Source organism: Trematomus bernacchii, unplaced genomic scaffold, assembly GCF_902827165.1.
Source record: "Trematomus bernacchii unplaced genomic scaffold, fTreBer1.1, whole genome shotgun sequence".
NCBI classification, from domain to species: Eukaryota; Metazoa; Chordata; class Actinopteri; order Perciformes; family Nototheniidae; genus Trematomus; species Trematomus bernacchii.
Window position 1 is genome coordinate 991,328 of NW_022987521.1, and position 12,943 is coordinate 1,004,270.

General features: G+C 38.8%; 1 long non-coding RNA gene across 1 annotated transcript; it reads right to left on the reverse strand.

The window, feature by feature from the left end:
* Window positions 1-9,361: 9,361 nt before the first annotated feature.
* Window positions 9,362-11,767, reverse strand: LOC117472567. The gene is made up of 4 exons (XR_004554942.1): window positions 11,733-11,767; window positions 11,021-11,064; window positions 10,833-10,860; window positions 9,362-10,073 (listed from the first exon to the last, which is right to left on the reverse strand). It is a non-coding gene; the product is annotated as an uncharacterized LOC117472567 (long non-coding RNA).
* Window positions 11,768-12,943: the final 1,176 nt, after the last annotated feature.

Genomic DNA, 12,943 nt, shown 5'->3' on the forward strand with positions numbered 1-12,943 from the left:
GATCTCCGGAGACTTCAATGTCCATGTGTGTTGCGAGTCCAAACCTCTGGTTAGGGACTTTTTAAATCTCCTTGATTCCTTTGGTCTCGTTCAGTCCGTGGCTGGCCCAACACACGAAAAAGGACACACTTTGGACTTAGTATTATCGTTTGGACTGTCTGTATCTGTGGATGAAATATGTGCAGCAACGCGTATCTCAGACCATTTACCGGTTCTGTTTACAACCTCCATCCCTTCCGCAGGAGTCGAATCACGTGCCCCGGCGCGTCGTCTGCGTTCGATTAACCCCTTGACTGCCTCACAGTTTTCTGATGTTTTTAATGCTTCTCCGATCTGTAAATTAGATGTGAACTGTGCTTTTAATGCTGATGAGCTTATCTCCATGTTTGATTCGACATGCACACTAATACTGGACTCTGTTGCTCCTTTTACGCTTAGACGCACCAAAGTTCTATCAGAGCCGTGGCTCAATGACTGTACTCGTGCTCTCAGACGCGCTTGCAGGCGTGCAGAGAGAAAATGGAAAAAGGATAAACTCCATGTCTCCCTAGAAATCCTTCGTGCTTGCCTTTCTGACTACCAGACGGCAGTCAAAGCAGCCAAAACAGAGCACATTTCTCTGTTAATCTCCAAAAACAGCCATAAACCTCAGGTTCTTTTTAATGTCCTCAACTCGATCATTAATCCCTGTGATGTTTCTTCTATTGTGCCATCGACTACTCTCTGTGATAAGTTTCTTACATTTATTATTGAAAAGGTATCTGCTCTTAGGCTAGCCCACACTAGTGCTACCCCAGATCCTGCTCCTTTTCTGTGCCCTGCTGTCCTCGACCACTTTGAGCCTGTATCCCTCTCTTCTCTCTCGGATGTAGTCAAGCACCTGCGGCCGACAAACTGCACCTCAGACAGCATTCCCTCTCGCCTTCTCAGAGATGTTTTTGATTCAGTTGGAGCGAGTATTTTATTACTTTTAAACACCTCTCTTACCTCAGGATGTGTCCCAGCTGCCTTCAAACATGCCGTGGTTAAGCCACTCCTTAAAAAGAAAAATCTCGACCCCTCCATTCTCGCAAATTTTAGGCCCATCTCCCAGCTACCTTTTTTATCAAAAGCCCTGGAGCGAGTAGTCTACGCCCAGCTGCAGTCTTTTTTAACCATCCATGGAATCCATGAAAAGTTTCAGTCTGGCTTTAAACCCATGCACAGCACTGAAACAGCCCTTTTAAGAGTTTTTAATGATCTGCTCCTAGCCGCCGACTCAGGTAGCCCGGCTGTCTTGGTGCTGTTAGACCTGACAGCTGCCTTTGACACTGTGGACCATAGCATCCTGCTGTCACGGCTTGAACAGTCCGCTGGCATCACAGGCTCTGCCCTTGCATGGTTCAGGTCCTACCTGACAGACCGTAGCTTCTCGGTACAGCTAGGTGCCTTCTCCTCTGCCAAAGCCCCTCTTACCTGTGGGGTTCCCCAAGGCTCGATTCTGGGCCCCATCCTTTTTCTACTGTACATACTGCCCCTAGGTTCAATACTCACAAAACATAACATTCCCTTCCACTGCTACGCCGACGATGTACAGATCTATCTGCCTCTCAAAGCAAATGTCAAACACTCACTACAGCAGTTGATGGACTGCTTAGCAGAGATAAAATCCTGGCTGAGCAAAAACTTCCTCAACCTCAACGAGAGCAAGACCGAGGTCATCTTTTTTGGACCGCAACCTCCAGCCTCTCCGGTTGATATTCTGGGCTCTATCAAAAAAAAACATCCTCCCCTCGGTCATGAAATTTGGAGTGACCTTCACTAGTACTTTTAAATTCGACAAGCAGGTCAGCACCGTAGTAAAATCCTGCTTTTTTAAAATAAGACTATTGGCCAAAACCAAGTCGTATTTATCTTTTAATGACTTAGAAAGGGTTATTAACGCCTTTGTTACCTCGAGACTGGACTATTGTAACGCTCTGTATGTGGGTATGGGCCAGGCCTCAATTAAACGCCTGCAGCTAGTCCAAAACGCTGCTGCACATTTGCTGACTGGCCATAAAAAGCGCGACCACATCACCCCTATTCTGGCCTCACTACACTGGCTTCCAGTTCGGTTCAGAATTGATTTTAAAATCCTTTTATTTGTTTTTAAAGCACTAAATGGGCTGGCTCCAGCCTATATAGCTGAACTGCTCCAGCGCTACACCCCAGCCAGAGCTTTAAGGTCTGCTGACCAGCTGCTGCTGGTAGTGCCCAAGACCAGGCTAAAAACCCGAGGGCACCGAGCCTTCGCAGCAGCTGGCCCTAGGCTCTGGAACACTCTGCCCCTCCATGTGAGGTCGGCCCAGACCCTAGGGGTTTTTAAATCAAAACTAAAAACACACTTCTTCTCTCTGGCTTTCTAGTTAGAGCGGAGCACGACTCCTGACTTTTCCGTGTGTTTTATTTTTATTTTGTTTTTAAGATATATCTGTTGTAATTTATTGTCGTTTATTGTGATTTGTAGTAATGTTTTTATTACAGCACTTTGGCTTGACCAAAAATCGCTTTTAAATGTGCTATATAAATAAAACCTGATTTGATTTGATTTTGATTTGACCAATGAGGGCACGAGATAAGTTTGTGCACAGATGGAAGGCTGACAGGCAGGTAGGCCATCCAATCATTTTAGCCGCCCGGCTAAAATGATTGGTCGTGCTTTTTACAGTACTACTACTATCTTTTTATGGATTTTTTGTCAAAGCACTTAAGATATTCATTGCTATCAGGATGTTAAGAGCATTCCATGGAATATAACAAAAAGTGTATCTCGAGCCGGTTTCTCAAACTTACCTACCCTACCTTTAAGATTATGAAATACACAGGAAACAAACTCCAAGATTTATGGATAATTCATGAGGAAAGCACTCGGATAGAAACATTTGAAATATTTGTAAAATAACTTTCTGAGTAATTCTTATAGTTTCATTTTTATATTCCACAAAGTATCTGCTTTGACTGTAGTCAGAGAAACGATGTTTACGTCGTCTTCTCTGTTTCTCGTAAGGTCTCCCTTTCTGTTGGTCGCTTGTTAGCAGACCCTTCACGCGATAGCAGAGTGTTATACAAATATCACTCGTCACCAGCTTGAGCTTCAATATCAGGATACATGTATTTATTATCCTTGCAAGAATGGAAGTAGTCTTCAAACACAGAGCTGTGTGGGACAAATAGTTCCCAGAGTAGAGTCCTTGATATGCTTACCCTTATGAAACAAAAATATATTGTAATATATTGGTAAATATAATACAATATACTGGATCATACATTTCCATATATGGGAAAGTAGTCCTTATATTTTTAAATATATTGCAATATATGCATGGACCATGTATGGCTATATATTGATACATATAAAAAAAATATATTGCAATGAAAACAAAAACTGCACTATACATTTATATGTAATAGTTTTATTGAAACACTCATTTATCTTTCATGAGTTACACAAGTTTACATAAAATTGAACAGATATTCATAAACAGTTATCTCACTTCGTTTTGTATAGTTACCCACTTTATATATGAACATATGTTTGATGGTAGCCTATATATAAAAAAGTACAAATTGTCCATTGAATGATGGAAAATAATATACAGTTTATAAATATATATAGACACACACATATATGCACGCATATATATATGCATATATGCACGCATATATATATGCATATATGCACGCATATATATCTATGCATATATTACGGCCGACCGGCTATTTGGAGTGGAACGCAGCCCATCCACGGCAGACAGCCCAAACAGTATTCGAATGCGCCACTTCCGGCTGATTTCGGGCTGATTTCCCCCCCCCTCTCCAGCAATAGATTGATCTGATTGGCAGATTCAAATCTGCGTTGCTGCCTCTGTCTGTTGATTCTGTCGCTGAGTGTCAAAGAGAAAGCATTCATCAGGTGCTTCGAAACGGAAAATTAAAAAGAAACGAGAGGAAAATACAGCACCAGAGTCAGGTATGTGTGTGAGCATTTAAAACTATTTTAAATTGAAATAATTCTGCATGTACACTACAAGTAGTCTAGTTGCTTAATCCGTATGTCCCGTCTCTCGGCACTACACCAGCTACATTAGCTAACGTTAGTTAAATTAGCTATGTTAGTTCCCTCGTGTATGAGTGTATAACCGGTCCGCAGCTTTGTGAACATTCAATTTCGAAGATTTTCGATGTTACAGTCAACTGAAGTCGACCCAAAACAGCCAAAAATAGCGGACCTTTAGATCGCTAACATTTTAGCATAAGTCAATGGAGTTTAACATAGCGAAAACTAGCCCCACGGCTAACGGACATTTTCTGACTGGTGACGATGATGAGCTAGTTAAGTAATGTAACCACAGTTAGTCTATGTGTTGTAAATTCCCCTTGTTCTCCTTGATCTGCATTATATCGTTCGTGTTTTAGTCAGGCACATTTAGGGACAGCTAAAGTAGTGCAGCTACGGGTCCTCGAGCTGGTTACACATGTCTGTTCATGACAGGACATTATTGCGCATCGTCACATGCATAATTACCATCGTCACAGAGAGAATGCGTTCGTGAAGAATGTGAGCATATATGCAGATCTTTAGTGTTGGTAATGTTATAAGATTGTATGCATAGTGTCCTGCTCAGTCAGTGTGTTAATGAGTCTTGATGTCCCGTTTTTAGTTGCTATGTTGTTCAGGAATTGAGCTAATGCTAGCTAGTTAGCTAAGTTAAGCTATTCAGTGATAGTGTGTGGATGAGATGCTAACTTAGCTTTTATTAGCCGTGTGTTTGCAACGTGTCTAATGTGTTTTAGCAACAATTAGTATTGTTGTTGCTTATTATTAATAACCATAGTCTGGTTAGTTATTGTAATTTGAACCTTATTTCTATTTCTGTGTATTTTGCAGAAACCATTCATTCATTCTCTACTCTACGTTATCATTATCATCATACTCATCAACCCATTCAACATCCTGTATGTGATTCCACATCAAGCATGATGTATTCTGTGTTGATGATCAGAACCAAGCTAATATAAAGTCCAAAGACTGTACTTCCTGTCTCCGTGTCAACTCTCTAACCGGAGTGCTGTTTTGGATAAAACGGCTCCAGCACAAACATCACAAAACACATAAGATTCCCCAATACTATGTGTTCTGATGTTAGTAACTATGTAGGCTAACATTAGTTAGGCTATGTGTTGTGGACTAATGCATTCAAGTTAGTTCACATTTTAGTTGTTATTGCCCCTGCTGACAATTGTGTGGATAATATGTAGCCTACAGTCAATGGCATTTCACATTTTGCGCTCCAGTGTATGTTATTTTAATGTTGACCCATAATACTATATATCTATATATTTTACAGGAGCATTGTTGAAATTCATAGGTCGAACTAAGCCTGCAGAACCACAAGTCAAGAGGACAGAGGAGCCAGATAGCAGTGGTGACTGAGACAGAATAAATAAGGAGAGAGGGCCCATGCAGAGGCAGACATCAGTAGTGAGGAATCAGACCCAAAAGACACGAGGACAGACGAGCCAGATCGCAGTGGTAAGGAACGCACTGTCATTTAATTTCACTGTAATTTTACTTTTCACATATCACTTTATTCACTATTCAGTTTAGTTATCCTTGCCATGAAGGAATGAATGATTGAATGGATGAATGTTCTATATTATTTTAATGACAGATTGAACCACAGCAATATTGTTTTAGAGATTTTATATGTTTAACTGCTATGCCTGTCATCTCTGCTCTTTGTCATTGTGTTGTCTCCTGGGTTCTGTAGTGCCCGGAGTCTGTCTTTTTATTTTTTTCCTCCCAAACCCCATCCCCTCAGGACGCCTTTTGTCTCCTGTCAGGTCATCATTGTAATAAGAATTTGTTCTTAATTGATTTTCCTGGCTAAATAAAGGTTCTACTACTATTTATTCAGTTATTTTATTACTGGTACTGCTAATTGCATTATGCGTATTGTTGTATATTGTATATACGTATGTATTTACTACTACTACTTACAAAATCGAGGGTTGTAGCTTTGTGTCAGTACATATTTCAGGGTTTTTCTATGCCTTTGTTAATCTAAATTCTAATACTCATAGGCGACTACCACTCCTGCCGATGCCGAGGCCCAGTTCTCCCTTCCCACCACCCCAGGCTCATTGTGCTAGGTAAAACTCTCATTCAATAAAAGTAGTCTTTTAAAGGTGGGGTAGGTAATTTTGGAGAAACCAGCTCGAGTGCGCTAGAATTTGAAAATACACAGCCGGAAAAAATGTGCCACTTCCTTACAGAGCCCCTCCTCCAACACACACACACGCACAGATGGAAGGCTGACAGGCAGGTATGCCATCCAGTCATTTCAGCCGGGCCGGCTAAAATGATTGGTTGTGCCTTTTACAGTACCACGGCTTCCACAGATGATATTTTTTTATGGATTTTTTGTCAAAGCACTTAAGATATTCATTGCTATCGGGATGTTAAGAGCATTCCATGGAATATAACAAAAAGTGTATCTCGAGCCGGTTTCTCAAACTTACCTACCCCACCTTTAAAGATGAATGCAATTACATTTAAAAAAGTTTTAAACAGAACTGTTACAGATGCAGATGCTTGGTCCAAATTCCATAAAATATACCAACCAGTAGCGCCACACTCAGACGAAAATGTACAAAGCCTATTCTTCCACTATTTGTATTCCCACATTATTCACCAAGCCAGCCCATGCTTTAATATAGATATTATGGATATTGTTATAATTCCTGCTGTCTTTTGTGAACTTCTAATTATTTGTAATTGTTCTGTTCCACAGATGCTGTAGTAAACCACCATCCAGGGACCAATACATCAGATATAAGAACATCCATTAACACAAGAATTTGTGAGTAAAGGCACGAAAAAAACAAGATTGACGATCAAATAGGGTACAAAACTGTTTTTTTGGCCCTGTTCCGGACCTTGTTTTAATGAGTGATCAGCGCATGTTTAAAGTTGTCACCAGGTGAAACAAAAAACAAGATTGTTAAATAGGATAACAGACTGCTCTTTTTGGCCCTGTATGAAATAACAATGCATCATTTATTAACTATACCTATACAAAATGTAATACATTTTCCCTTCATTATGTAATAACACCTCCTTTTGTAATAATTTGCCCATTATGTAGTAAACAAGTTCAATGTAATACATGTCGCCACATTTTGAAATATATTATTACATATTGCTGTGGTTATTACAAAATGAGTTGCAAACAATAACATTACAACTGTTTATTTATTTATTCAACCATGAATCATCCTTACTCATAATTTAAAAATATTTCAGTAGAATATCTTTCATTGGCCAAAACTAGATCAAGTGTTACCATATTCATTAGCCAACATGTATATCAACATCAATTTTGGGATATATTTACAGTTTGGTTATGGTTACATAATGAATATTACAGTTTTTTAAAAGGGCAACTCACGCATTTTGTAATAACCATTGCAAAATGTAATAATTTATTACAAAATGCAGGGAAATGTATTTTATATTGCGTTCAGGCTGTTACAGAATGCAGCAGATTATTACAAAATGTGGGTTTTATTACATAATTACATAAAAATGTTCTTGAGTCATTACATAATGTGTTGTTTATAGGCCTTTTCTTTTATTCTTTCCTTGTCCTTCTTTTAATGAGTATTTTGATAACTGTTACACATTGATAGAAAAAAACAAATTAAGCTTCTCATTATTCAGACTCAGCTCTCAGCGCTTAAGCTTCTTTTAAATGTTGATAAAACCAAGGTAATGCTCTTTTCAAAAACTAAAAAAGACACCAGAGCCTGTTTTAGATATTGTAATTACACAAGGAATAAAACTTGAAGTGGTTACCTGTTACAAATACCTTGGTATCTGGCTTGATGATTGTCTCACTTTTAAACTTCATGTCAATAACTTGCTTAAAAAGCTGAGGGTTAGGCTAGGTTTCTTTTCCAGGAACAAGTCCTGTTTCTCACTTGAGGCCAGAAAAAGGCTAGTCACTGTGACCTTTTTACCTGTACTGGACTATGGTGATCTGATCTATATGAATGCACCTGCCAATTGCCTGGTCAAGTTAGATGCCGCCTATCACAGTGCACTGAGATTTGTGACAAACTGTAAAGTATTAACCCATCACTGTACCCTGTATGCAAGGGCTGGTCTGCCTTCACTAACTGTACGGAGGCTCAGTCACTGGTACATTTTTGTATATAAAGCCATGTTAGGGAAACTTCCATCCTACATCTGCTCCCTGATCTCACGGCGAATTGTAAGTGGCTACTGCCTGAGATCGAATGTTGTGATTTTATTAAATGTGCCAACTGCTAGGACTGTCTTAGGGGAGATAGCATTTAGATGCGCAGCTCCGCTAACTTGGAACAGTCTGAGCAATTTGGTTCCACTAAATGTTTTTAAAGCAAGGATAGATATTATCCAATCGGAAACTGTTGGAACCTGTAAATGTTACTAGCTATGTAAACTGTAGTCACTGTAAATATGCTGTATGATGTCCTTTTTTGTTTTTCTGTTATGTTTATATGTATTCATGTGGAACCTACTTGCAGCAGGTCACCCTTGAAAAATAGATCAATGATCTCAATGGGATTCACCTGCATAAATAAAGGTTTGAAATGAAATGAAAGGTTTTTTTTATCAGAACATGCATTTCTCCTCATTGTGAACATATATTGCACTCATGTTCAGAATATATGGTACGTACATGGTCTTTTATAAATCTGAATATATATAGTGCACACATGTCCCCATATAATTGTGAATATATAGCGCATACATGTCCCCATATAATTGTGAATATATATAGTACATGTCCCCATATAATTGTGAATATATTCTACATACATGTCCCCATATAAATCTGAATATATAGCGCATACATGTCCCCATATATTTGTGAATATATATATAGTACATGTCCCCATATAATTGTGAATATATTCTACATACATGTCCCCATATAAAACTGAATATATAGTACATACATGTCCCCATATATTTGTGAATATATATAGTACATGTCCCCATATAAATGTTAATATATAGTAAATGTATGTTCACATATATACACAACCAATATATTATATATATTTACATATATTACTCAATATATGGAAAGCGGCAATTACTGATGTATTATCACATATATTACAATATTGTAATATATTAACACAATATATTATTCTATATATCTTCAATATATTTTCAATATATTTTGTAGATATGAATAAATATGTTTTTCATGTTGATTATTAATCAGTATCACTTGGTGTAGCCAACAGCAAGATTTCCTTTATTAAATCTTTTCAATTAACCAGTAAATCAGAAAACAAAATAAGGCAATATATTGACAGTTAATATATGGGGAAATATATTTTCTTTGCGTAAGGGTATATACAAGAGGGAGTGACAGTCAACAAGATGGAAGAACACTGGTTCAAAGCAGTATTCTGACATTAGTTCAGATTAGCTAAGGCCTGCATAAGCAATAAACATGACAGTCATATGTCTATCTCTCTAGGGGCTGTGACATCATGCCAATCTGAGGAACATAGCTATCATAACTTCAACACAGTGTCTCATGAGCGTCATCCATGTAGTCAGACATCCGGCTACGTACACAGCTACGTAGGGCCTCTGTTATCATGTGCTACTCTAATACAGAAGGAACATTCAGTATTTTCCCAACACAGAGCGAACAGGTACAGGAGGCGTAGAGCGAGGGATCATTGTCCACTAGTTCATCGATTGCAGATGGCGTCGTGCTTAAGGACAGAAAAAAATTAAATGGGTCGCGAAATATACTTTGGCGGCCGTTAATATACCTGTATACAAGTAGAGTCTATGTGTGGGAAACCCTGCAGTCTGAAAGCATCCATTTTTAACTTTAAACATGATCTTTAATAATTGTGTAGTTTAGTTTAACTTTACGAGGTCGACCGGTTGGACTCTGGTTCTGGACCAGCTTGCAGGCCTGGCTCCAGGAGTTCTTGGAGAGAAGGACCGCTTCCTGCCACAGGACTCAGAGTTCCTGAACATGGAGAAACAGCTTCAGTTATTATGCTCCAAATATCTGGATCAAAGTCACAGAAAGAATGTGTCTGCAGCTCAGAGAGTCCTGCTGGGAACACAGAGATGTTGAGGAGCCCAAAGTTTGATGAGAGAAATGTACAGTACGGGTCCCCAGCACATAGAAGCTGCCGGATGCTAACCTGCATATGTTGGGAGAGCTTTACAGATCAGGAGAGGAACTAAGTACATTTACTCAAGCACTGTACTTAAGTAACATTTTGAGGTACTTGCACTTGAGTATTGCCATTTTATGCTACTGTGTACTTCTACTCCACTACAGTTCAGAGGTAAATGGTGTACTTTTCCTCCACTCCATGTATGTAATACCTGTAGTTACTTCACAGATGTGGATGAATGATGTGAAATATAATCAAGTGTTAAATCAGACTTTAGTTCCACCTGGAGTAAATCCACAAGCTACCCTGCAGTATACAAAGTCATTCAAACTAGCTGCACCTTTACCAGCTTTGAGAACACTTTCATGATCAATCATTATAAAACATATCATATATATTATTCTGAAATGGACCAATCTGCACAATGACTACTTTTACTGTCGCTACTTTCACTATATTTTGATGAGAATACTTTTCTACTTTCACTTGAGGAACATTTTGAATGCAGGACTTTTTTTTTTAAGATAAAAAATTAACCAATAACTAAATTTATTCCGTGGTGGAACCTCAATAAATAAACTTCACACAGTACGACCTCTCACCTCTCTGTGTGTCTTCACTTCCTGTCACCTGAGAGGAGAAGGAGAGAGAGAGAGAATAATGATGATAATAAAACATGAAGAGAAACATCCAAAATGATGAGAGAAAAACAAGAGTGTTGTTTTCCTCTGAGGTCATGCTCCATGAAAGAGTTTCATATCTAGATGAATGGAGGATATTCAGTACTCACAGCTCTTCTGGATCTTGGCTCTGAACGTCTCATCCTCTCTGATCCTGTAGGGATGAACACAACCCAACAGTTTTAGATCCAGTTTAAAATAAGTGTTTGTTCTTTGAGTTAGTCAGCTTCAGAGTCCTGACTGATCTCATGCTTTACATCCCATCATATCTTCTCTGCAAACACTACGACTGACTGCTCTCAGCTGCATTACAGGAAGTAACCAGTCATTAGGCTCGAAACTAAAAACATCCCATAACAAACAGACTACCTTTTCCACTCTTCTGTGAAATCCCATGTGTCTGTGAGAGAGTTGATTACTAAATGTCAAGTCAAAGTCAACTTTATTGTCAATCTTCCAGTTTGTGTGTACAGACAGAGAGATCGAAATACCGTTTCCCACAATCCAGAATATAAAAACAAATGTACATAAAAATATGTATGCAAATATTTATATATATTTACACAGAATCAAAGACACATTTTTACACATAAAGACCTAAATAAAAAAATAATACAAAATAAAATGACAGTGGCTATAAATAAATAATAATATATATAAATGTGGCTTTGCATTTTCAGCTGGCCTTCTATAGTTGATGGAAGAATGAAAGAGCCTGCAGTCAGTGGGTAACATCACTGATCTGTTGTGATTCCCCAGTGAGAGAAACACCTCCCTGTGTTTAACACAATACTGCTGAACCAGCAGAGACCCCTTACTGACCTGAGGGTCTGCAGTCTGCAGTCTGGACTCTTCAGAAGATCTCTCAGCAGCTTCACTCCTGAATCCTGCAGAGCGTTGTGACTCAGGTCCAGATCTCTCAGATGGATGTTGGACTTCAGAGCTGAGGCCAGAGCAGAACAGCTGATCTCTGACAACCTGCAGCCCCTCAGACTGAATAAAGAAAACATGATGAGGATACAAATCCACACTGTATTTTCCATTTAACTAAACACACAAGAACGTGCTAGCTGCATGCTACTGTGAAGCTGGAATGCTAACAACAGGAAACCGGAACACCAAGTGTAGCAGATCCCTCCGAAAGACGGTCGTACACTTGACTGATGATTTCTCATTTATTGAAAACTCCAAAAATCAACGTAAGAGCTACACAAAGACACAACACAACAACTACAGTTAAGCTTCATCCATATGAGCATCACTTTAGCATACCATTAAACAAGTGAACCGCAAAGTTATAAAACAGTATAAACGAATCAGGACACATGTTTATATTAGTGAACACTAACCTTGTGCCTCTTGCTAATACTTTAATGTAAACTTTTTCTTTTGATATCGCCGTATTTAAATGTAGATATCTCCGTTAATGTCTGTACTTTATCTACGTTCATCTCCGTCAAGTGTTTTTCTTTGGGAACAGTAGCTTCCTGTTAATAGCGCAAAGTCGCCTTCTAAATAAAAGCATGTCTAAATAAAACAGGAAGTTGAGTTAAATTACACTTAAGAAATGTAAACAATAGCAATGAAAGCAACAAAAACAATGCAATATCCTTTTCAGGTTCATTGGTGGCCAAAAATAATGCTCCATCTGTAATGTGGCGATACTTTGGGTATCACTTTTATTTAACATATATGTTGTTCCAGTTGTAGAGGTTACACTAAATATGCCCCATTTTGTTACTGTCACGATCTGTCTGTGTTGTGTTTTGTCTTGTCTTATTCTGTCTTTGGTTTTCTGTTTTATTTTGAAAAGTGTTCACCCCCCTGTCTTGCCTGTTGCTTTCTGTCAGTGGGTGTTTCTCAATCGCGAGTAAAGCTGCTGCAGAGCCACTATTTCAAGCATACTACGTCATCGAGTGCCGCCGAAGTACTGTTCCAATCTCCAGCATACTTGGAAATCTACCGAGCCCGGCGTACTCCGTTTGGAGAAATATCGAGGCTGCACATGAGTAGACTCCGCGGTCTTAAAATCC